This window comes from Parasteatoda tepidariorum, chromosome 1, assembly GCF_043381705.1.
Source record: "Parasteatoda tepidariorum isolate YZ-2023 chromosome 1, CAS_Ptep_4.0, whole genome shotgun sequence".
In the NCBI taxonomy this organism is placed as follows: Eukaryota; Metazoa; Arthropoda; class Arachnida; order Araneae; family Theridiidae; genus Parasteatoda; species Parasteatoda tepidariorum.
Genome location: NC_092204.1, coordinates 11,887,503 through 11,909,939, shown reverse-complemented (window position 1 = coordinate 11,909,939; position 22,437 = coordinate 11,887,503). Strand labels below are relative to the sequence as shown.

General features: G+C 29.9%; 1 protein-coding gene and 1 non-coding gene across 2 annotated transcripts in view; both read left to right on the top strand.

Moving 5' to 3' along the window:
- Positions 1–6,931: 6,931 nt before the first annotated feature.
- Positions 6,932–22,437, top strand: part of LOC107436239 (photoreceptor-specific nuclear receptor) — a 61,765-nt gene continuing 46,259 nt past the window's right edge. Inside the window, exon 1 of the mRNA XM_016047873.4 lies at positions 6,932–7,041. The gene's annotated coding sequence lies outside the window, so the exon portion shown is untranslated. The remainder of the gene's footprint in view (positions 7,042–22,437) is intronic.
- On the top strand, positions 13,950–14,022 carry TRNAR-UCU (transfer RNA arginine (anticodon UCU)). The gene has a single exon. It is a non-coding gene; the product is annotated as a tRNA-Arg (tRNA).

The following is a 22,437-nucleotide window of genomic DNA, read 5'->3' as shown; positions in this document are numbered from 1 at the left end:
TCCGAAATCGGAAGTCATCAGTTGCAAGTTTGTTGATAATAGAAATTAAAAATTATTGAGGAATTTTTCTTCAAATGTTTGGCGTGTTCTGTTCCTGAAAGATTTACTAATATTCTGGAGATTTTTTTCAAGTTCTTCGGCCTTTTCCTTAGGGAAATTTTGTTTCTTATTTGCTGCTAAAAAATGGCGTCTGATTCAGTCAATGACTTTGATGGCAGAAAATGTGATTGTATTAAGTTAATGTCCGATATTTACAGGCTCCCGCTAGACGGCGTACTCGAGCGTTGCGATCGCGAATAGAATATCACATGATCCCTTATATTATCGTTCTTATTTCAATTATTGTAAATAAAATGCATATTTTTATTAATTAATATCTTATATGACTTTATAAACTTCATTTTGCAATTTTTCTCCTGAAGGAGTGCAGTATAGCAATAAGCATGTAAATTGTATCAACTACCTTAGTTATCTGCATAAAATTTCGCAAATTTAACTTTTTCATGGAGGGGTATTTTTATTAATTTTTTCTTTTTTACGTTTTTTTTTCTTTTTTTTACTATAACTGAAGCAATATTCAATAAAATTTGATAAAAATTTTGCAGCATTTTTTAATTAATGACAAAATATAATTTTAAATTTTTGAAAAAAATCGTTAAAAAATTGCGCAAAATATAAGTATTTAAAGTGATCCTTTCATACTGCGTATGCGTGGGAAACATTTTGAAATTTCTTTTTTTATAATTTTGTTTCGAATCGTATTTGATAAATTATGAAAAAAGTAGGTTTGAATATTTTGAAAAATTGAAAAGTTTCTACCAATATCTGAATAGTTTTTATAAATTATTAAAAAAAAGTTTTGATTGGTAAGGGGTTTTCCACAAACATAATTTTGTACTATTAAAAAGGTATATTAAAAATAACACCGGCATTATAGAGGGCAATGCTTATTAAAATATGCTTCATTTCGCGTCCCCCCTTATACCATCTCATTTTGTTGTTTGGAAAATCATTAATCTCTATCAGACATAATAATTTGTTATTCAATTTTGTTTTACAAGGTAAAATGAAGTTAATGAATAGCCCTTCCTCATTTATAGCTTTCTTTAAAGAGCTAGAAATTTTTTACATTTTCAAAATATTCAAACCGGACTTTCTTCATGTAATCAAATACGATTCATATCAAAATAATGAGAGAAAAAAAAAATCAAATGTTTCCCACCCATGCTCAGCATGGAAGGATTACTTTAAATGCTCATCTCTTGAGCAACTTTTTACGAATTTTTTTTTAAACTATAAAATTATGTTATTGTTATTATTTAAAAATTACTCTAAAAATTTTCTTTAACTTTATTTAATATCTTAACAAAGTAAGACAAAAATACTGTAAAAGCAATTGATACAGGCTAAAAGCTTACTGCTGTATTTTTGGCATAGAATGTTCTAAGCCACCCCCACTTTTCGTTCATAATTTATTACCAGTCCCTTAAACTTCTGAATGCTTTAAACTTTATTGGTATGAATAAGAAAAACGCAAGACCAAAACGCCTCGAAATTTATAATATAGTATTTCTCAATATTTCTGGAGAAATTTAATAAAATGCCAAAAACTAAAAGTTTCCCCTCCATTATTGTAAGGTCGTATATTTTTAAAGATATTTTTACATGTGTGGGTTACATTGAAATTTTATAAAGGATAAAATAACAATAATGTTCTTTAAGTAAGCAACTAAGTAATATTAGGACTTTTTGCCGTTGTGTTAATTTTTTACAATTTATCATGTCCCCACTGTTTTTGTCCCAATAATAAATCCGTTCTCGAAATTGTCCACTGAAATCAAAACGCAGTCCCAAATTATTTTAAACTAATGCCTCATAACTGCAAAAAATTCAATTAAAAAAAGACCAAGGTTATTTATTTAAACAAATATATAATTCTTTATTACCTTAGCGTGGAGAAAAAAAAAGGTTCCAGAATCCATTTTATGATTTTTCCACTCATATGGTACTGGTTTGCCAGATATTCTAGTTTTTAAAATTATAGTTCTTTTTACCACAAACTTAGTAACGAATATAAAACTAAAAAGTTAATTTACAGAAAAAACGAATATTTTTTTTTTGCCACACTACAAGGTGTACTATGATAAAATTACCAAAATTTACCTCATTTACCAAACTTTATCGCCTATTATAAAATATTTCATTGATTACTTTGCAAAAATCATTACCGAAGTTCTCCGGTAAAAATTACCGTGATTCTGGTATTCTCATAGATCCAGAAGCAAGGTAAATTTTACCATATTCTGGTAATTTAGACCGTACTTTTTTTCGCGGTGTACAATAACCGTTAAAAGATAGAGCCCTAAAAATGGGGTTAGGTTCTTGGCAATGGTTGGGTGATGATGATGATTAGAGGGGAAGGAGGGGTTTTTTGAAAAAATTTGCGACAAAATAGGAGGGAGTGGGGCTACTAAGAAGTGTGACATCACACATTTCATTGAAATCAAAAAATTTAAAACCAGTAGATTAATTATTTTTTGTACCATTAGTTAATATATTTTTTTCCCTTCATATTTTTCATCAAAATCAGCACCCATCTAACCATTATTGTCGCTATGCTTCCAAAAGCCATTAAAACGTACAACTAAAGCTTACAAATAAAACATGTTTTAAGACATGTGTTTTGTTTGTGAATTTCTGCTGGTATATGTTTATGTAATATAACATGACGTGTGGCAATATAATTTTTTCAAAACATTGTTGCCCGTCATGCAATGGAGAATTTTTGACACAGTTATGACTTTAGTTATGATTTTAAAATTTTTTTTAATTATTTTCAATGCACACCGTCTACATTTTAAGTATAAAAATTTGGTTCATTCAAAATATTGTTCAAAATTGTTCCCCTCTATCTATAGATCTACTGAAATTAGTTAACAGCACGCAACTAGGAAAAGTTGCTGAACAATAAATTATATTTTTACAAGACATGCATGCCTGGTAAAAATCGTTGTGTTGTCGTTGTGTTGAAAAATGTTTAAATGAAGCCTTTATTAATTCAGTTTTAGAAGATTTACCGCCATCACTAGAGAAAATAGTTTTTGAAGTGTTGAAAAAAAATGCAATCCAATTGTTTTTAATCATTTGTTGTTACTTAAAATATAGTTAAAGTTCTAGGAAATATTTTCTGCAATTGTTTTTAATTCGAAAAGGTATGCAAATTAATACTCCAAGGAAAATTAATCCAATTTGAATGTAACAGATTTGTACATGAAATAAATGAGCTGTTGTACAGTTTTCTGGGACATAAAAGTTTAAAACATAGCTTTAAAAATAATAAAAAAGTAAAAAACTATGAAAAATGGCCAAATTTTTCTTCTTTATATATACTTAAATGTTTAAAGTCAAAAGCTTGATTTTGGCATTTTCACTGCGTAGGTAAGCGTATTCAAATTAGAGAGAAAAGTAATGATTAAATATTTTTAAAAAAATCCTTCCTTTAGAAAACTAATTTTAAGCAAATGAGTTTTATAATTGTTTGTATCTACGATTCCTGCATCTTTTAAATTTGCTCAGTAAATTTCGGAATTATTAACTTCAGTATATTTTTAAAAAAAATTGCTGTTTTTCCAAAATTCTTGCAATAAGAGGAATTTCTCTAACGTAAATTATTCGCATAACTCCTCCTTTCTCCGTATTTGTAAATCAGTACTCGTCGATATGACAATGTATCCTAGCAATTTAATTAAATAATACGATTATTTACTATTTAGATTTGTTATTTAAACAAATTAAATGTCAACAATGCTGAAATTTATATGTACGCAATACAAGATGCTAAAATTTATATACATTAAAAAAAAGCAGTGTTTTACAACCATTTCCCTTTTGACAATAGTGATATACGGAGGATAGAGCGCTTGCCTTCCAATGAGGTGAACCGGGTTCGATTCCCAGTTATATCTGATGAATACGAATTTCACATCCGACTTGCACCGACCACAGCGCGGACGTGAAATATCCTCAGCGGTAGACGGATCATGGGTTAGAGTTCACTTACCGTCAGGCTAACCGTGGGAGGTTCTCGTGGTCTTCCTCTCCATGTAACGCAAATGCGGGTTAGTTCCATCGAAAAGTCCTGCACGAAGGCAAAATTTCTCCCAATACTCTCTCCTAGAGTTCTCTTGTCTTATGGATTGGATTCAAAATTACAAGGCTGCGTAGTTGAACATTAGTAGTATTAACCCCAAAATTAGGTCGGCTGTTCATCGACTGTTGTAAAATAAAATAAAATAGTGATATACACTTGTTCGTAATAATTTTTTTAATCTATTTATAATAACTCTTTAGGTAATTAGGCTCATTGGGAACATTTAAACATCTATTTGCATTATGAAGTGGTTAGCGTAGATCTTCTGTTTTTCCGTAAACAGTTGCAGTTAAATTACCAATATTGGGTGTTGCGAATCACGTTCACCAACTTAGCGCACGCTGTGTCTTCTTCCAGATAAGCTTGTCAAAAAAATTTTTCGAAGTGGGCTGTAACAGAAGTGCGCTCTGTCTGGTCCTTAGAGTAAAAAATATCTTTTATGGTCTGGGCAACTACCGAGAAAGAGGGAAATATAATCATTCCTTGCGGTTGATTTTTTGGCTTTTAAGTCATTTAAATATCGAATTATTTCAACTAAAAATCAAATGATTGCGTTTTACACGAATTTTTGGTCAAAAGATCTAAATCTAAAAAGATCTAAGTCTAAAGATCTTTGGTCTAAAAATCGACAATTATCTGCATTTTATGCTGTTTTTTTTTTGCATGAAAGTTTATAATTTATCCTATCCGAAGTGGCATCACCTTGACGTGGTGGATGGGATTTAAACAAAAAATGCCACGATAGATTCAGTACGCGAAAAAAAAATGCCTTCACGCTCTAGGACTCAATTAAAATCTTTTCTGCAATTTTTAAATTAAATAATAAAAAGTAATAATATTTACTAAATGTTATTTTTTGCACGGAATTATCTTAGGATAAATGAACTTTATAATTGTGTTCGAAAAATTTTCAATTAGCTTAAAAATGTCGGAAGATATAGCAAAATACGTAACAAAAATAAATGAACAATAAGAGGTCCGATTATGGATCGCTCTTTTGATGGAATTATTGGGATCATATTTCAAAGATTGTGGTTACCACTTGGTGGTCAAAAGTTCGAATCCGTCGGGGGAAAAAAATTAAGTTTATTCAGCGGAAGTACGTTTTTGCGCATGATTTCATAACTTGAAATATCGTCTGCACTAATTTATTAGCATATTTGAGATCACTCCCTTGAACCATTAAGACTGAGAATTAAGAATTTGATCATTAGATTAAAAGTTATTCAGTGTGGTCGATTTATTTTATTTATGTATTGATTTAATTATTTACTTTGTGCATTGTGCATTACAATAAGAGAAAAAGTTTATTTCTACATTAGTTTAATTGTACTTTCTGACGTAAGTTTTTCAAACTAGTACTTCTGATACTGGGGTAATGGGTCAAAAGATATTAATAATCTGAAAATGAAATTCTAAAATGTAAATATATGAATAAGTAAATTTGAATCTTCTGATGTAAAAACACAAATTGCTATCAGTACAATGCTCCCATCTTTTAAACTTCTTGGACAACTTTTAGACAGATAACTTTTTTACATTTTATGCCCATACTCGAAAGATTCGTTTTCTGTTCGCTCTGCTTGCTAATTCTGATAGAGAATTCTGCAATAAACCCACATTCTTTAACTTAACTAATTAATAAGTTAAACTATAAGTAAACCCACATTTCTAAGCAATAATTTAGAATAATAAATAATTATTAATTAAAATAATATTTAATTGTTATTGCATTTTTCAAAGTAATTTTCAGAAAAATGTCTTTTATGATTGAGGGCAAAAAAATTTAAATACATAATTCCACAGAATATAACTCGCTTGAATAATTCTAGAGATGCTAAATATTCAAATAATGGAATTCATCCTAAGAGGACCTACATAACTAAACAGCTCTTCCATATATTAACTCTCAAAAATCAAAATCCGTTAAAAGAAAGTACATATTTATTTATGAAATTATATTTTTGTGCCTGATTCCGCAACTTAAAGAAGAATCGTCTGCATTAATCCGTATTTTTAAGATTGTATCTGAGTTCGAAAAAAGTCTGATTAATAGATTAAAAGTATATTCCTTTTTCGTTTCATTTATGGTGTTACGTTTTTAGTGCGCTGCATGTTTAATAGTCAAAGAGTTCATTTATTCTTAAATAGAATTTTGTGTATAAAACACAAAATGTTTAATATCTGAATCTTCTGAAGTTAGTTTCAAATTTAGAACATGTTCGAAAAAATATTGGAAAAATGGTTAAAACATTTTAATTGAGGGTGTGTAAAACACATTTGTTTTAGTTTCTGTTCTAATTTTAAACCGCATTCAAATTAAATTTAAAACGAATTATTAAATTATATGTTTTGGCAATGGTGTGATAGAACTTAATGCCTTTCAAAAATTACTCAGATGCTTCATTCCCACTATTTTCTTCAAACCTTTTATAAAAAAATATATAAAAAGAATCTTTTTAGGGTTAACCCTTGCTCAACCTTGCCCGCATCAGAAAAGTCTTCTTTCCCAATTCCGAAAAGATAAAAGATTAGAAGAGATTTTCTCCTTAAGAAGAGTCATCTGTCTGTTTTCTCAAGGACCTCGTTGGTCGCGAAACTGTTCTACGTCATGCTTGTGGGCAGAGCTTGATCACGTTGCTCTTTTGGCTCCTCCCATTTTGTCGGCTTTAACCAAAGAAAGGTGAAATGACTGATGGGTGAGTGCACGAATCCTAGAAACGAATTCCAAGGTTAATGGATACGCCTTCTTAGGGAGCCAAGATGCTTCAGATGATCACTTTCTGATCATCCCGATGTTGGGTCGTGGAAAAGTTATCATCATCATCTAGGCGAAATTTGTTCCATGCCTTCTTAAAGAGAGCAGTGAAACATCCCTTGTTTAAGAGAAAGTAAGATTTTACCTTCAATTTCAAATAGTACATCAAATTTAATAAATACCGTAACAAGGATAATTACATCGTAAATATTTAGTAAGAAAATTTAGAAGTTTTTTTTGGAGAAAACATTGTAGGTCTTATTCACTTCTATAAAATATTTTTCTAAATTTCTTTAATCGTTATATATTTTTTTAATAGGCAATATTTGATTGGTTAAAATGTTTTTCATCTAAGTATTATTTCAATATTATTCTTTTATCAAATATTGCGTAAAATTAAAATTATTACAATATTGCTTAGTATTAATTATTACAATATTTATTAAAAACATTGCGTGGTATTTAAATCAATTATATAACTTACGTAAACATTATAAACGCAAAATTAGAAATCTTATTGGAGAAATATGAGTTTGATAACTAGAAAAATAGCATTTTATCAAAATATTCAACTATTTTCTTTCTTTTCCTTTTTTAACTTTATAAAATTTCCAAGTGGACAATATTTGATCACTTAAAATGCTTGCTTTTATGTGTACAATATTTTTATTTATTTATATTACAAATAGCAAATTTTACTAAGGATTTTTCAAAAGTGTAAAAACATGGCCAAACCTACTTATTTGAGCGAGGTTTGACCTGCGTGAAATTTGATCAACGGGAATTAAAAGAAAATAACTTTCTTTTTTAAAGTTAAATACTTGTGTATTTTGTCCGGAGTAATTAGTAATATAGTAATTAGTAATAAAGTAATTAGCATAAAAGCAGTTATAAGTAACAATTTTGTCTAAGAAAATATCATATACTTACAAATTTCAACTGAAATTGTTGTATCAAGTTTGTTTGTATAAATAATATTGCTTTAGATTACATTATATCATTTTACAATTACATAATATAAATAAAATATGGTACCAAAATTTTTTTTTCTTAAACAGAAATAAGGAAAAACAAGTTTTTTAGTATTTTTTTCTGACTGTTTTAGGTTAAATAGGCTGAGAAGTTTTGCCTTAACGAAACATTTTATTCCAAAAATAAATATATATATGCATATTTTTTTAATTTTTCATTTAACTCGTGCGTACATAAGATTTTTTGCTTTGATGGAAATGTGATTTTAAAGGCAGAAATTAAATTTACCATGGTTGCTCACATGAGTTGATAGTTGGATATGATTTAACATTTTTATTCAAGAAGATGAAAACTGGCACGATTATTTAATGTTTGCTTTTGTCGTATGAAGAGCAAGCTTAACCATGGGTGATCAGCATGTTAGGTAATATAAGGATTGTAATTTTGATCTGAAAATGTTTATAGTAAATTTTTAAATGTTAAGTATGCTAGTTAACATAATGAAAGTCTACTTTATATTAACATGAATATACTATCATACTTTTTTTATAACACCTTTCATTTCTAAAACAAGGGCTCTAATCATAATTTATTGCGCACAAAAATTTTATTTCCAGATTTATAAGAACTTGTTATAATCCAGTCATCTTTTTAGGACAGATGGTACTTTTATTGTAAACGTAAATAGCGGCATCAGCATAATTTCATTATTTACGTTTATCTTTGTTAAGAAAATCATCTGCATTCACAAAATATTGCTTATAAAATGTTTTTTATATAGTTATGAAATTACGCGGAATTTTTTTTATTGGCATTAATGCTTACTTCGCTTAAACTTAAAAGTGTAACCATTTTTTAAATGAAATTTTTTAATATGATCTGAGTTGTGAATTTCGGGAGTTAATGTTTAAAACACATTATTCAGTTTAGTTTATAGAACCACTGTAACAGCAGGTGTCAACTCATAATTTAAGGCATCAATAATGCAAAATATTATCACTGGTACGCTGATGTCTTTTTAATCGATTAAGGAAGAAGAGGCCTAGCTGGGAACAAGGGGTTAAAGTGAACACCTTGAATAACTTTTTTATTTATTGGACAAACTTCGTCTATGAGATATCATAGGTATTAGTTACATTTCCATGGGTAGTGGCATAATCCAGCCGTGAATTGTCATTAGAAATATGTAAGTAGTTCATAGTACTTTATAATTCAGTAGAAATTTGTAAAAGAAGATTTATAGGAGCAAAAGTAACTTTCAAGTTTTTTTTCTTCACTCTTTTATAAACATATTTTTATTTTCAACACGAAATAATTATGGGTTATAAATTATGTTTTTTTTTATTACCTATTTTGATATTAACTTATGCTCTGTATACTTTCATTTGACCAGTATTAGGCATAAGCAAGCACATGCCTTCTTGAGGCTAATGTAGACACATGAAGTGTGGGCGTAGTCACTTTGATCCAATTCAACTTCTAAAATATAAGAATCATGAATTGGTGACAAATGCAACACATTTGGTGTTATTTATTTTCTAAATCAAATGATTTTGTAGAATAATGTACCTTTACAATTTGTGGTTTCATTATTAAGTAAAATATTTAGAAAAAAACTTTTATATTAATCCACTCTTCAAAGGCTTTGAGAAAATATAAGGGAGATGTTTTATCAAGTTTGTCAAAGGAATATGATTCAAAATACATGAATTAATTTTTGACGCGCATTAAGCTAAAATAGAATACCAGCGAACTGTCTTCCCTTCTGCGAGTTGTTCTCATTGCTCCAGTGAGGGAGATATCGCTAAGCTGCCATACTCTCCGTCTGTTGTTCATTAGGACCATTTCCTCATCATGTTAAAACTGTGGTTTTTAAGATTAATTTAAATTAAAATCTCTTCCATGCTATCAAATAAATCAAACTGAAAAATGATTTTCAAATGTACTGATTTGCGCTTATAATGTCTCTCTTATTGTGAGTACAAATAAGTTTCCACCGTTTTCTATCAAAAATTAGCAGTTTATTGTGAAAAAAATAGTACATAATCTTTTATTCAAAGTATTCTACATTACTTGACATTATTTTTTCCCATTTTTCTGGGAGCATTCGAATACCACGTTGAAAGAATTCTTTATCTTTCAAGGATATCCATGAATAAAGCCATTCCTTGGTTTCTTCTAATGATGTAAATTACTGCTCAAACAGACCATATGCCATAGACCGGAATAGGGGATAATCTAAATGGGGAAGGTCTGGTGAATATGGCGGGTGGGGTAGGACTTCTCACTGAAGGGTATCCAAATAGCAAAATCAATTTACATGCAAAATCGACGTTCAATGTCTCTTGGCTTCAGTTCGTATGGTACCCAACTTCCTTGTTTTTGGGTCATTTCCAACGATGAGAAATTGCTTGATGATTCCCTTCTAATGTAAGAGTAAGTTTTTTATGATTTTGGGATTAATCTTCTTTCAGTAATTCTTTCAATTCCTTGTCTTCGCTCAATTTCGATCGTCCACTGCGTTCTTTGTTTTCCACGTCAAACTTACCGTTTTTAAACTTCTGAAACCACTAACGATAGTTTCTCTCACTTAAAGCAGCCTCACCATATACTTCTCCGAACAATTGATGCGCTTTAGCTGCAGATTTCTTCAAATTAAAGAAATAAATCAAGTTTCCGCAAATGACGCTTAAATGGCACAAAACTTGACGTTTTTGAAAAGAAAACAATTACGTAATGCTAATACGGAATCACTAATACTTCAAGGTTATTTTGCTACCAGATGAACAGACTTACAATAAGACGTTTAACACCAGTAAATTTTTACATAACTTTCTGGTAGTGCCATCTTATTACGAACGGCGGAAACTTATTTGCACACCCAATAGTATAGTGAAATACTCTATTACAAATTAGTACTTTAATTAATATCTATATACTTTAACCAATATTTATTCTCCTATAAGGCTTAGGTTGAAATTGATTTCATTTTGCCTTTACATATATATTTCTGAGTAGAAAATAAACTACCGCTTAATAAGTTACCAAATTTGTTTACTCTTAATCCCATTGCCTGTCCACATTTGCCGCCCCGTCTAGTGGAGATAAGGCTTTTCCTCTTTAAAAAGTAGATTAAGAATTTATAATTACATTTTATTTAACAATATGGTAAACTTTGCTCACATCCAAATCAAGTTGTATAATCTTATAATAATGCTTTTAAGTATTTCAAAATTCTTTTTAATCAATTTTTTTAAATGCATAGAATTAGCTATAAAAACATAATTTTTGCAACTGCCTATTACACGCAATGTACGTTTTAGCATTTACAATTTATCATCATAAAAATTTCACGATAACTTCATAATTTTTTGCGTTTCAAAAGATTATTTCTTTATAAAGAACTTATTGTGCTCTGACGTTTAAACAGTTAATCAAGCAATCACAACGTTTTATTACCGAAGAGAGCAATATCAGAAAACATGTAATTAGTGGACCGGGATAGACAGGTTGGTAGGGCGTTTGGCCCACGCCCGAGAGGTCGTGAGTTCGATCTCCGCCGGCTGATGACTCAAATGGTGGTTGGTGCTCGCTAAATCTGTCAGGTCACAAAGTCCTCCATATTCCCATAACAAATTATTCCTTGGGTACTGATTGGAGAGTGACCATTCTCCGGTTCAGGTCAAAATTATGATCAGTGGATGAATGAATGTATGAATAGGTTCGCCCTATAAACAAGCTGTGACGTGTGTGTGTGGCTAAAGTCGTATTCTTGGTCATAGATGGCACCACTGAAAAACATGAAACGAACCCTCTCTGCCTTAAATTTGCTTGGCTGCACCAAGAAGGTTTGCTGGTATTGGAAGGTTTGCTGATATTGCTGATATTGGAAACAACAACACATCCAATTAGTTTAGCAATGCATTGTAACCAGGTAACCGATTCGGTAGGTTTAGTTGCCTACAATATTAGCAGTGAAAACACAATTAACAGGGCACCCACTATGGTTGAGCGAGAAGTGAAATTTATATCATGAATTGTATTTCTTGTTTGTATTGTTATTTACTGTTAAATACACCATGAAATGTTCTTGACTACCACAATAACGCAGTAACTCAAATACATAAAATTAAATCTGATATATACTGTGTCAAAACAATTTAAACTCGAGTGGTAGCTAAATCATGGAAAGTCCTGCTTTCTTTGTTGATTATTCTACTACCTTTAGAATAATTCTGGTAGAAAACTGACATCTCTGAATTGAGAAAAGCAAAAGTTTTTTTCTTTCTTCCTTTTCCAAAAAGTGCTAATTTATTGTTATACACATCTATGCAGGGATAAAAGCATGCGTCAAATTGAATAAGCACAAATAGCAAAGGACAGTTCAAAGAAACATCCACAATTACGTTGAAATTCGAAACCCACAGTCTCGCCAAGAAAAAAACTTGCTTCCTTTACATGGCAAAATTTTCTCCCAATACAATGAAACAAAATTTAGTTAATAAAAATAAAAATCTCATTTAGACATATTGTGCCTTAAATAAATCAAAGTCACTAAATATTTGTAATTCTTTTGAAAGTATACGCAAACATAACCAAATAATTAAAATTCGTGTTTATATTCATTTGCTTTCCAATGAGGTAAACCGGGTTAGAATCCTAGCGATGGCTGGTCGATACGAATTCTGCATCCGGCTCTCACCGACCACAGTGCTGGCGTAAAATATCCTAAGGGGTGGACGGATCATGAGTTAGAGTCCACTAGCCATTAGGCTAACCATGGGACATTTTCGTGGTTTTCCTCGCCATGTAACGCAAATGCGGGTTAATTCCATCCAAAAGTCCTTCACGAAGGCAAATTTCTCCCAATATTTGATGCAGCAGTTCCCTTGTCTTGTGGATTAGATTCAAAATTACAAGGCTATGGAGTTGAACATTAGTAGTGATAAACCCCCAAAAATTGGATCGGATGTTCAACGACAGTTATAAAATAAAATCGCCTACGATTAAATCCCTTACATATTCAAATTTCATCTTCTAGCCAATACAAATAAGTCACGTCTATCTTCTCTCAATAGAAACGACGTAGTTATTTTTCACATTCCGTCCTTACCCAAAAGCACTAGTATTCGGTTTTAATCCCACTTCTGACACCACTTGTTAGGGAACAGCGGGGCAGTCTGCATCTAAACTATCAGTATTATCAATGAATTAATTAAAAATATGATTTAATGCAATTGGAAAATAGAAAAGACCATTGAAAAACACATTTACCTATTAAACCGCATTTTTAAGCTCATCAAAAGCAATTTACTACCTTTTCAAACAAAACCCAGTTCTGTTCAGTTCTAAAATAAATAAAAAATAAAATTCACCTTATATATATATATATATATATATATATATATATATATATATATATATATATATATATATATATATATATATATATATATATATATATATATATATATATATATATATATATATATATATATATATATATATATATATATATATATATATATATATATATATNATATATATATATATATATATATATATATAAAGAGAAAAAAAAGAGAGAAATTAACGAATTAACGAAGAAATTTAAGAAAGTAAAAAATAATAATAATAAGTTTGAATTGGTGAGCATAAGCTGCACAGTACATAGAACTCATAAAATAAGTTAAAAATACAAGGAAAACAAGGCGAAGAAAATATATTTCTAAGGAGAAGAGGGAAAATCATTACATAATAAACGAAATATTTTTAAAAAATATTTAAAAATTAAAAAAGGAAGAAAGATTAAAAAGCCGGCAAACAAAATAAGGATAAAATATAATCTCGTCGGCAGATCACGCGACTATATCCACAAATTTTTTTATTTTAATAATTTTCCTTCTTTTTAAAAACTGAAATTTTTTCCTTGTATTTTTAACTTTAATTTATTTTTACATATATATTACATAAAGTTTTGATTAATTTTAAGATTCTAGTTATGTATCAAAATATTTTGCGTAGTTTTTTTAAAGTGACGCTGTAATCTTACCTACGTTAACCCGTTAAGCCCTTGTAGCGCAGTGGATAGCGCGTTGGACTTCTAATCCAAAGGTCCCGGGTTCGAATTCCGGCAAGGGTGAAGCGAAGTGAGCTTTATATTTTTTAGATCTCAACGAATAAAAAGTTTGATATCGATCAATGTTTCCTTGTCTAATTATCATTAAATATGTAGCTACACAGTCTAATACTATTTTCCTAGAATTTTATTTAGAAGTATTTTATTTTAATATGAAGTTTGGCTAACGCATTTCCTATAGAGTGGGCGTAAATAAAACATTCTGTAGTGACCAGAAAACAGTTTTCAGAAAAAAAGCGGTAGTACAAACGAGGAAGAATGTTTCTATTATTAACTACCAGTTTCAGTTTCAAAAGAATTTGCTATTATATGATTTCAGATCGATACAAAATATGACGTATACAAACGTCTCAATTTTGCAAAATAGACAATAAGATTGAAATAAGTTTGTACTTTTAATATTTTTTTTTTAAAAAAAAGGAAGAGAAAAAAACGAAATGTTTTATTGAAAGAGAACATCGCCGCTGATCCAGGATTTGCTCCAAGTTTTATAATTATATTTTAAATTTTCTTATTGTTTATTGAGCAAAAGAGAGAGTGAGATCAATCTGAATTACTTTTTTTCCCAATGATTGAATATAAATAAGGGAATAAGGGAAATCTTAGTAATTTTAATTGGCTTATCAAATAGGTCGCGTGATTCCCATAAAGAGCAAAGGGGAAAATGTCTTACTTTTAATTAATGCATACTTGAGCCAAAAATAGATTAAAGGACAGGATGTGAATTTAAAAGTGTGAGAAAGCGTTCCATTTTGAATAATAAATGAAGAAAAGGATTTACAGAAAAGGAATAACATAAAAAGATTAATTGAAGCGTTTTATGTTACATCCCCCTTCCCCGAAATTTTTTAATTACAATCCAAAAAATGTTTTTTTCTGACTTAACTGTTTTTTTTTCAGTTCAAAGTCCTTTGTTTGAAAATCACAATAAAGTTATTCACCAAGAAGATATATTCCTCATAATGACACAATTTAAGTAAACTCTTCAATCAAGATGAGAAAAATTTATAAACATTTTTTAAAAATGGAAATATTCTAAAACATTAAGATAAAAATATGAAAATTCAAGTGATATGAGATATGAAAAGACAGGTTGACACTTTTTGTTAAGAAAAATTTCGATCTGAAGTTCTGACTTCAGTATTGTTTATTTTGTTAGAGAGCAAAATTTTAAAGAAAATGACCCAGTGGTCGTTATTCTGAAGTATAAGATTTCAGTATTTTTATTTTTATGAAAAAATGACACTGGTAAGTCTGATGTTTATCTTAACTTTTGAGGTTCAATTCTTATTGTCTCTATATCATATTTATCTTTAGCAAAAATATCTAAAAAATCTAAAATTTCCTGAAGATGGGAATTTTTTTCATTATCTTGAATTTGCATAGTTCCGTCAACATGATTTTGAAAATACTGAGCACCATTATCACACTTAGTCTCAAAAATATTTGAAAATTCAAGATTATTTTCAGTTTTGCTATTTAAATCTTTAAGTCTATTTTTTGTTTTATTTTACTTTAAATTTACTTTGTTTACATTTTATTTTTGTTTATTCTCATGTCCAAAATTTTCTTTTCTTTAACTTTTTCATTATTTTGCTGTTCTTATATTGAACATTTTTTTCTTCTTTTTTTCATTTTTCTTTTCTTTCTACTTTCTTTATTGGTATTTTTATTGCGAACATTAAGATATAGATTAAGAATTGCATACAAGTGTGAGAAAGTGTTTCGTTCTGAATAATAAATTAAGAAAAGGATTTACAGAAAAGGAATAACATAAAAAGATTAATTGAAGCTTTCTGCGTTACATTCCCATTCCCCGAAAAATTTTAATTACAATCCAAAAAATTTTTATTAAAAATTATCTATTTGCAAAATCTTCCCTATGATAGAAGCACGATCAAAATGAAAAGAAAAAAATTCGCTATCTCACATTACAATCAACATTTAAAAATAGTATGAATTACAAAAAATGCATTTAAATAAACAAGATAAAAATTTAACACTATGTTACTAATTTAACACATGATTCATTGCTAAAAAAATGTAGAAAAGCAGAGACGTTGTAGGGACTGTATTTCCTCGTTTGAGAGATATGCAGTGTATTAACCCTCATACTAACCATGTTATAATAAGTTTTTGTAAAGGAGATTTCTATAATTCATCCACGGAGCGAAAATCGTTCTTTTATTTTATTTTTATGAATGGTATCACACACACATTTTCTTATTTGCTCTTTATCTTTTGTTTATTGCATGGGCTATATGAATAAGTCACGTTTGTTTTGTTTCTGAAATCTTTATTCGCTGAAAGGCATTATCCTTAATTTGCGGACATAATGTGTAAATAGAAAGCATATACTACTTTAAGTATAAAAACGAAATTTTACACAAAACGCGTGAAAATAGGCAGATTTCAAGATTTCTTGATACACATTCGTCAGAGAGAAACACTCCGCACAAACGCACATAGAAAAACGAATAACATTAGAAACCAACATGAAAAAAATAATTTTAATAACGTAAAGGTAATAAATGACAACGAGACTGTACTGATTGTAATTTTTCTATAGCCTTTCAACATCCCCAGAGAGTGTCGGACATGCTCGAACATGCTCAGCATCCATCATCACACAGTCATTATTGTTGCATAAAATACAATTTGGGGTAGATAATTTTTCAAATCTATGTAGATAATCAGCAAGGCAGTCGTGACTTGTTTTACTTTAAAGGCCGCAACAGTGTGTAATCTATGGGTATCTGAGATTCACTTTTATATATTGTCTAAAATAGTAGATAACTATTAAATTTAAAGGTAAATAAATTTCCGATTTTTCAAGCCACCGATGTTTTAAGTTAAGTTGGTAAATAAATGGTTCCCAAGTCTGATTCCAATGAGTCTGGTTCCAATGAGCCCAAGTCTGCGGGTTCGATCCCCGGCCCAGACACCGGATTTTCGGGATGCAGAAAATCCTCATCGGCCTTGTCGTATGATTATGTGGCATGTAAAAGATCCCTGGAGTGCCTTATTGGCTCTCGGCATTTCCGGCAAAATTAAATTCCTAGTGCACTTTAGCCTCCCAATAGAGTCTCGGTGCTGCCATCTAGTATCGCAGAAACTAAACGTACAAATTAACAGGATCAACGGTATCTCACCCATTGTGATGGTCCTGAAAGAGTGGATACCATCTCTGGAGAACGCACTAGGTCTGCTCATCGGCAAGACCGATTGTGCAGCTCATTGGAAACAAAACAAAAACAAGAAATAATACAATTATCAATCATCGACAGAAGTACAACAGAGAAGGGTATGCGACCAAATCCTTCCTCCGAAGAAAAATTAGTTCATTTTTCTATGAGAAAAGGACCCAGTTACAATATCACTCTCAATTACGTCCTTCCATCGTAATTTTAATTCGATCTCTTTCTCTTTGAACCTTCAGCTTTTCTAAAATGAGTCCTTTTTATGGGGTTAGAATCATTCATCATGAACACACGAGTAACCCACTTAAATCGATTGTCCTTGATAAATTTTGTAATGCATTACTCCTTAAAACTTCTTTATGAATTTCCGTCTTGTATCAACTTCTCCAACAATCATTTTAATTTACATCTCCAAGAAAAGCCTCAAAAATCTTTCGCTCTCAACCATATTTAAAACAGAATCATTAGATCTTGCCAATATCTATGTGTTAAGAGTTATAGGCTAGGCCAAAATATACTTGATAAATTTTTTTTTCAAACAAAAATACCATTATAAATTCTTGTTAAGTTCATTAAACCAATGTTCATTATGCCAAAAAATAGGATATTTGTTTAATGTATAATCAGTGAAAATAATCGATAAATAAAGAAAAAAATATCAAAGAGAGAGTTAATAAAAAAGTCAACTTCCCTTCGGACAAAATATTAATCCTCTTCTGTGCGGTAAATAGTGTGGGGGAAAAACAATGTTTAAAATTTCCTCTCCCCTGTAATTTGTGAATTTGGACTTGCATAGCTATTTTACTACATTATTCAATTGGCAGCTAAGAACATGATGGCAAGTCTTTCAAATGCAAAAGGTTAAAATCAGGATTGAAATTACTAGTTGTCGATAAACATACTTAATAATTGTATAGATTGAGAAAAACAAAACAATTAAAAAATGGTTAGTTTCGAAAAATTTATGTCAAACAAAGAAATATTTCTGCAAGAGATTCAAAATAATTAAACGAAAAAGTAAGGATTGGTTGTTGTTGTTTCTAATGCGACTAGCCACACTAGCAAGTCTGCTTGGTGAAACTGAGCAAATTTAAGGCAGAGGGTGAGTTTCTTGTTCTTCAGTGGGTCCCTCTATGATCAAGAATTCGTCTTCAGCCGCACACACGTTACAGCCCGTTAATAGGGCGGACCCTTTCATACATCCTTTCATTCATCCACAGATCATAATTTGACCTGAATCAGAGAACGATCGATCTCCTATCCAGTACCCCCAGAGGTTTCGATTTGTTATGGGAGCATGGGGGACTTTGCGACTCGACAGATTTAACGTGCATCAGTCACCATTTACTACGCGGGGGGTCTTTTGTCGGCAGGATTCGAACCCTTGAACTCTCGGATATAGGTCCTGCCCCCTACCGACCAGGCTATCCCGGCCCCTACTAAGGATTGGTAAAATAAAGGGTCATAGCATAAACAAAACTATGAAAACATGTCGCTGAAGCAAAGGAATATTCTTGAAAGAAATTTAAATAAATAAACTATGAATACATAAACAAAGAATCATAGCATAAACAAAACTAAGAAACTTGACCCAAACAGAGATTTAATATATTTAGGAATTTAGAAAAAAATAAATAATTTTAATTAAATAGTTTGTTCATAATGAAAAAGTGTTTGAATAAAAGTAAGCAAATTTTCATATATTCAGAAATTTCAATGCTTTTTAAATCTACATTTGATTTTTTATGCCATTTGATTGATAAAAGGTAGCTAAAAATTATTTCTAAAATTAGTGAATGAATGGTTAAGAAATAGTACTCCATTTTGAAATAAAATCCCCAAATTGCAATAGATCGAATTCTATGCCATTAGATTCAGCCTATTAACGAAATATTTAATCCTTTCTTTAATCATTTACTTGTGAAATTAAAAAATGCCCTTTAGAGATTTTTCAAAAGTGAAAGCTAGTAGATGTAGTTATCTATATTTTATTTGACATTTTCTTTTCTTTAAGTTATGTATTTTAGTTTTAAAATATTATTCCAAGTCTTCATTACTTATCAAGTAACAGATTCATTAAAATATTTTTTCTGCAAGCAGTACTGTTACTGTGTTTAACTTTTACACACTGATATAATTTTCATTCTGAAATTACGGTTCAATAACCTCCAGCAGTCTGACCATTTGAAGAACTTTAAAGATTAGGGTTAGGAACCACTTTTACCATTACGGTTTTGAAAGTGTTTACAAACGGTACGTTTAAAAAAACATGAATACGAAACTATACGGTTTTCTAACCATTTACAACTAGCATGGTTTCTGAAGCATAAAAATAAAACTTAAAACGGAGCTCTGTGGGTTCTGCGCCATTTATACGTAAATTATAATTTCGTATTATCTAGTGTCACCGTTAAAAGAATGTAGGAGACTGAAGGCTCTTCATGTAACGGAAAAAATGTTGTGGTTATTCAGCAAGTCATGAGATTGACCTATTAGCTTTCTCAGATCCAGTATGTATCTGGCTGCCGGAACAAAATGGCTTCTTTAGGGGACCTAGTTGGCGTGCACAGAATTCTGGTTGTTGTACCGTTTTAGGTAAAGACAATTAATAACTGATTTTTCTCACACTTAACAGTTTGAACATCATCTTTTTTAATGGTTATTTTACTGTTTTAGTTGAATATGGCAAAAAAAAAAAAAAAATTGCTATTTAAAAAATTTTACAGAGAATTTCATACACTAATAATTATGTAGTTACATTTATAAATGATAGCAAAAAATAAATCAATTTCTGCTTCATTAGTGGAGTTTAGTGATGCAACTACTGCAGAAATAGATCTTCTGTGAGAGCGTAGGAAGGTAGGAGCGTAGGAGCGTAATTGGAAAATTGAAATTATTTTGAGTATTTTACTTTTAGTTAAAATGTTTAGTAAATAATTATATGTTTTAATGTAATTATATGTTGTAACTAATATGTTTTAGTAAATAATTTTTGAAATAATTGAAATGGCTGCAATTGCAAAAAGAAAAAAAAAAAAAAAAAAAAAAAAAAAAAAAAAAAAAAAAAAAAAAAAAGGAAGAGGGAAAAAAAAGAAAAAGAAAAGATAAACATTTAGAAAATGAAATTTAAGTATTACTCATGATAATCACATATAAGCTTTCATTTAAAGTTGAACATTTACTCAATTTTAGGAGTCTTAGTCATTATTAAAGTAGATTACAAATCAATCGGTCTCTATTTTTTTCCTTATATTTTACATAATGGCTAAGAAAGAAATATTCAGCAAAGGAATTTTTTTATTTTTCTAAAAATTCTTATTAAGCATCTGTTTCAAAATTTAACTTTTGACTTCTTGTCAGCCAACATCTTCTAGTAAAGAGAAGGCCTTAGCACATATAAATTAGTAGTCCGACGTAACGAACATAAACTGCGCAGAGGATAAGTAAGAAAAATTTCACTATGTTCGGACTTCTAAGCTGCGCAGTAGGGGAAAATAAGAAAGATGTCATTACGTTTGGACTACAAAAGGATCAAATTTCTTGTTTATGATAACCCGTGTTGAAGCATTCTCTCTTCAGGGAGGTATTGACTGATAAAGGTATTGATTGATTAATTTTCGTTCGCTGTTGAAGTAAATAAAAACATCGCAAAATATAAAATTTTTGTGCTCGCTTCATACAAAATTTTAAGATTAAATTGTATAAAAGTGTGAAAATCATTAAAAAAAACTGTCTAGTTTGATTTAGATATGTGCAAAACATTGCTAATAAAATAATTTTGTAAATAATTTGTTGATAAATAATTTTAGATACAACTTTAAATTCCTCATCAACCTTTTTTACAAGAAAGCAATTTAAAGAAACATATATTCATTTAAAACAAATTATCAAACTATCTGTGATCATATTTTGTATAAATTATGCCCTAAATTTAGAACTAGCCCATATTTTGAGAGGGTTATGGGATATTAACACTTCCTTAGGTAAAGATTTATAGCAATATTATTAACATAAGTGAAACGAAAATAAATGTAGAAAAGGTACCCTTAAAAAGAAAACACACATTAATTAAATAAAATATTTCGTAAAAAATTAAAGAAATTAGCCTCTACGATAACTTTTATTCAAGTTTTTTACTTTAAAATAATAATAGAATAAGTTCCAATTGTATTTTACATATGAACGCTTGAATTTCCATAGTGAGAGTATGTGAAAAATGCTCCCATTTATAAAGTGATTATGTGCTTACTTTTGAACTAAATGAGGATTAACAATCACCTTGAAGTTAAAAGAAGGAACGTTGACATAGTTTCACATATATATAAAAGTTTTATTATAATTATTTTATGGTGAATACAAATAACTTTCTTAACAAAGTGAATAATGAATAAATAATGAAATCATGCTAATGTCATTGTTTACCTTTTTAATAAAATAAAAAAAAATCCGATTGCCTTTAAAGGAAAACTGGGCAATAACGAGTGAATAGAAATATGGAAATGAAACTTTCTGTACGCAATAAACTGTCTTTACAGCACGAATTTTCAAATTTCAATGGTATTTTTTCTTTTTTCCAATGCCCATCTGGATAATGACGTAGGTCATACAGGCACCTGAAGGGCAGATTTGTTGGCCACTCCTTCAGGGGCACCATATTATATAGCCAACGTTGCTCCCACAGTAAGAACAGATAAAACAAAGAAGAAAACAACATCCGTGCCTTGCCTGGGATTCGAACCCAGAACTTTTCTGATGCAAGGGCAGTTCCCTAATCCCTACACTGGCCGGTCGGCAACTTCAATGATATGGAAAGTGCTTTTATGAAAGAAATGGCAGTATATTAACGTGCATATTAAGAAAATATTTTTTACGTAAATATTTTATCTAAGTGTTTCTTCATCCATGTAATTAGAAATTTCAAATATTCAATCTTCCTTTTTTATCTATGTACTTGCAATTTAATTATCTTTTCTTATAAGAGCTAAGCACCTCTTTTCTACTCTATTTGCAGTAGAATTACTTTAGTGATTCACGCTGCAAAATTAAAAATCTAAGATTATTGGGAATAGGAACCTAAACAGTCCTAGTTGCCCTGTTGAAAGAACAGGATCAGGATGGAAAAAAATTTAATACGAGGTAATAATGACGAATATTTTATTCCTCTAGAAAACAAACTATACTCATGTTGCAAGTTACGAAAAAAACCATTATCTCTATG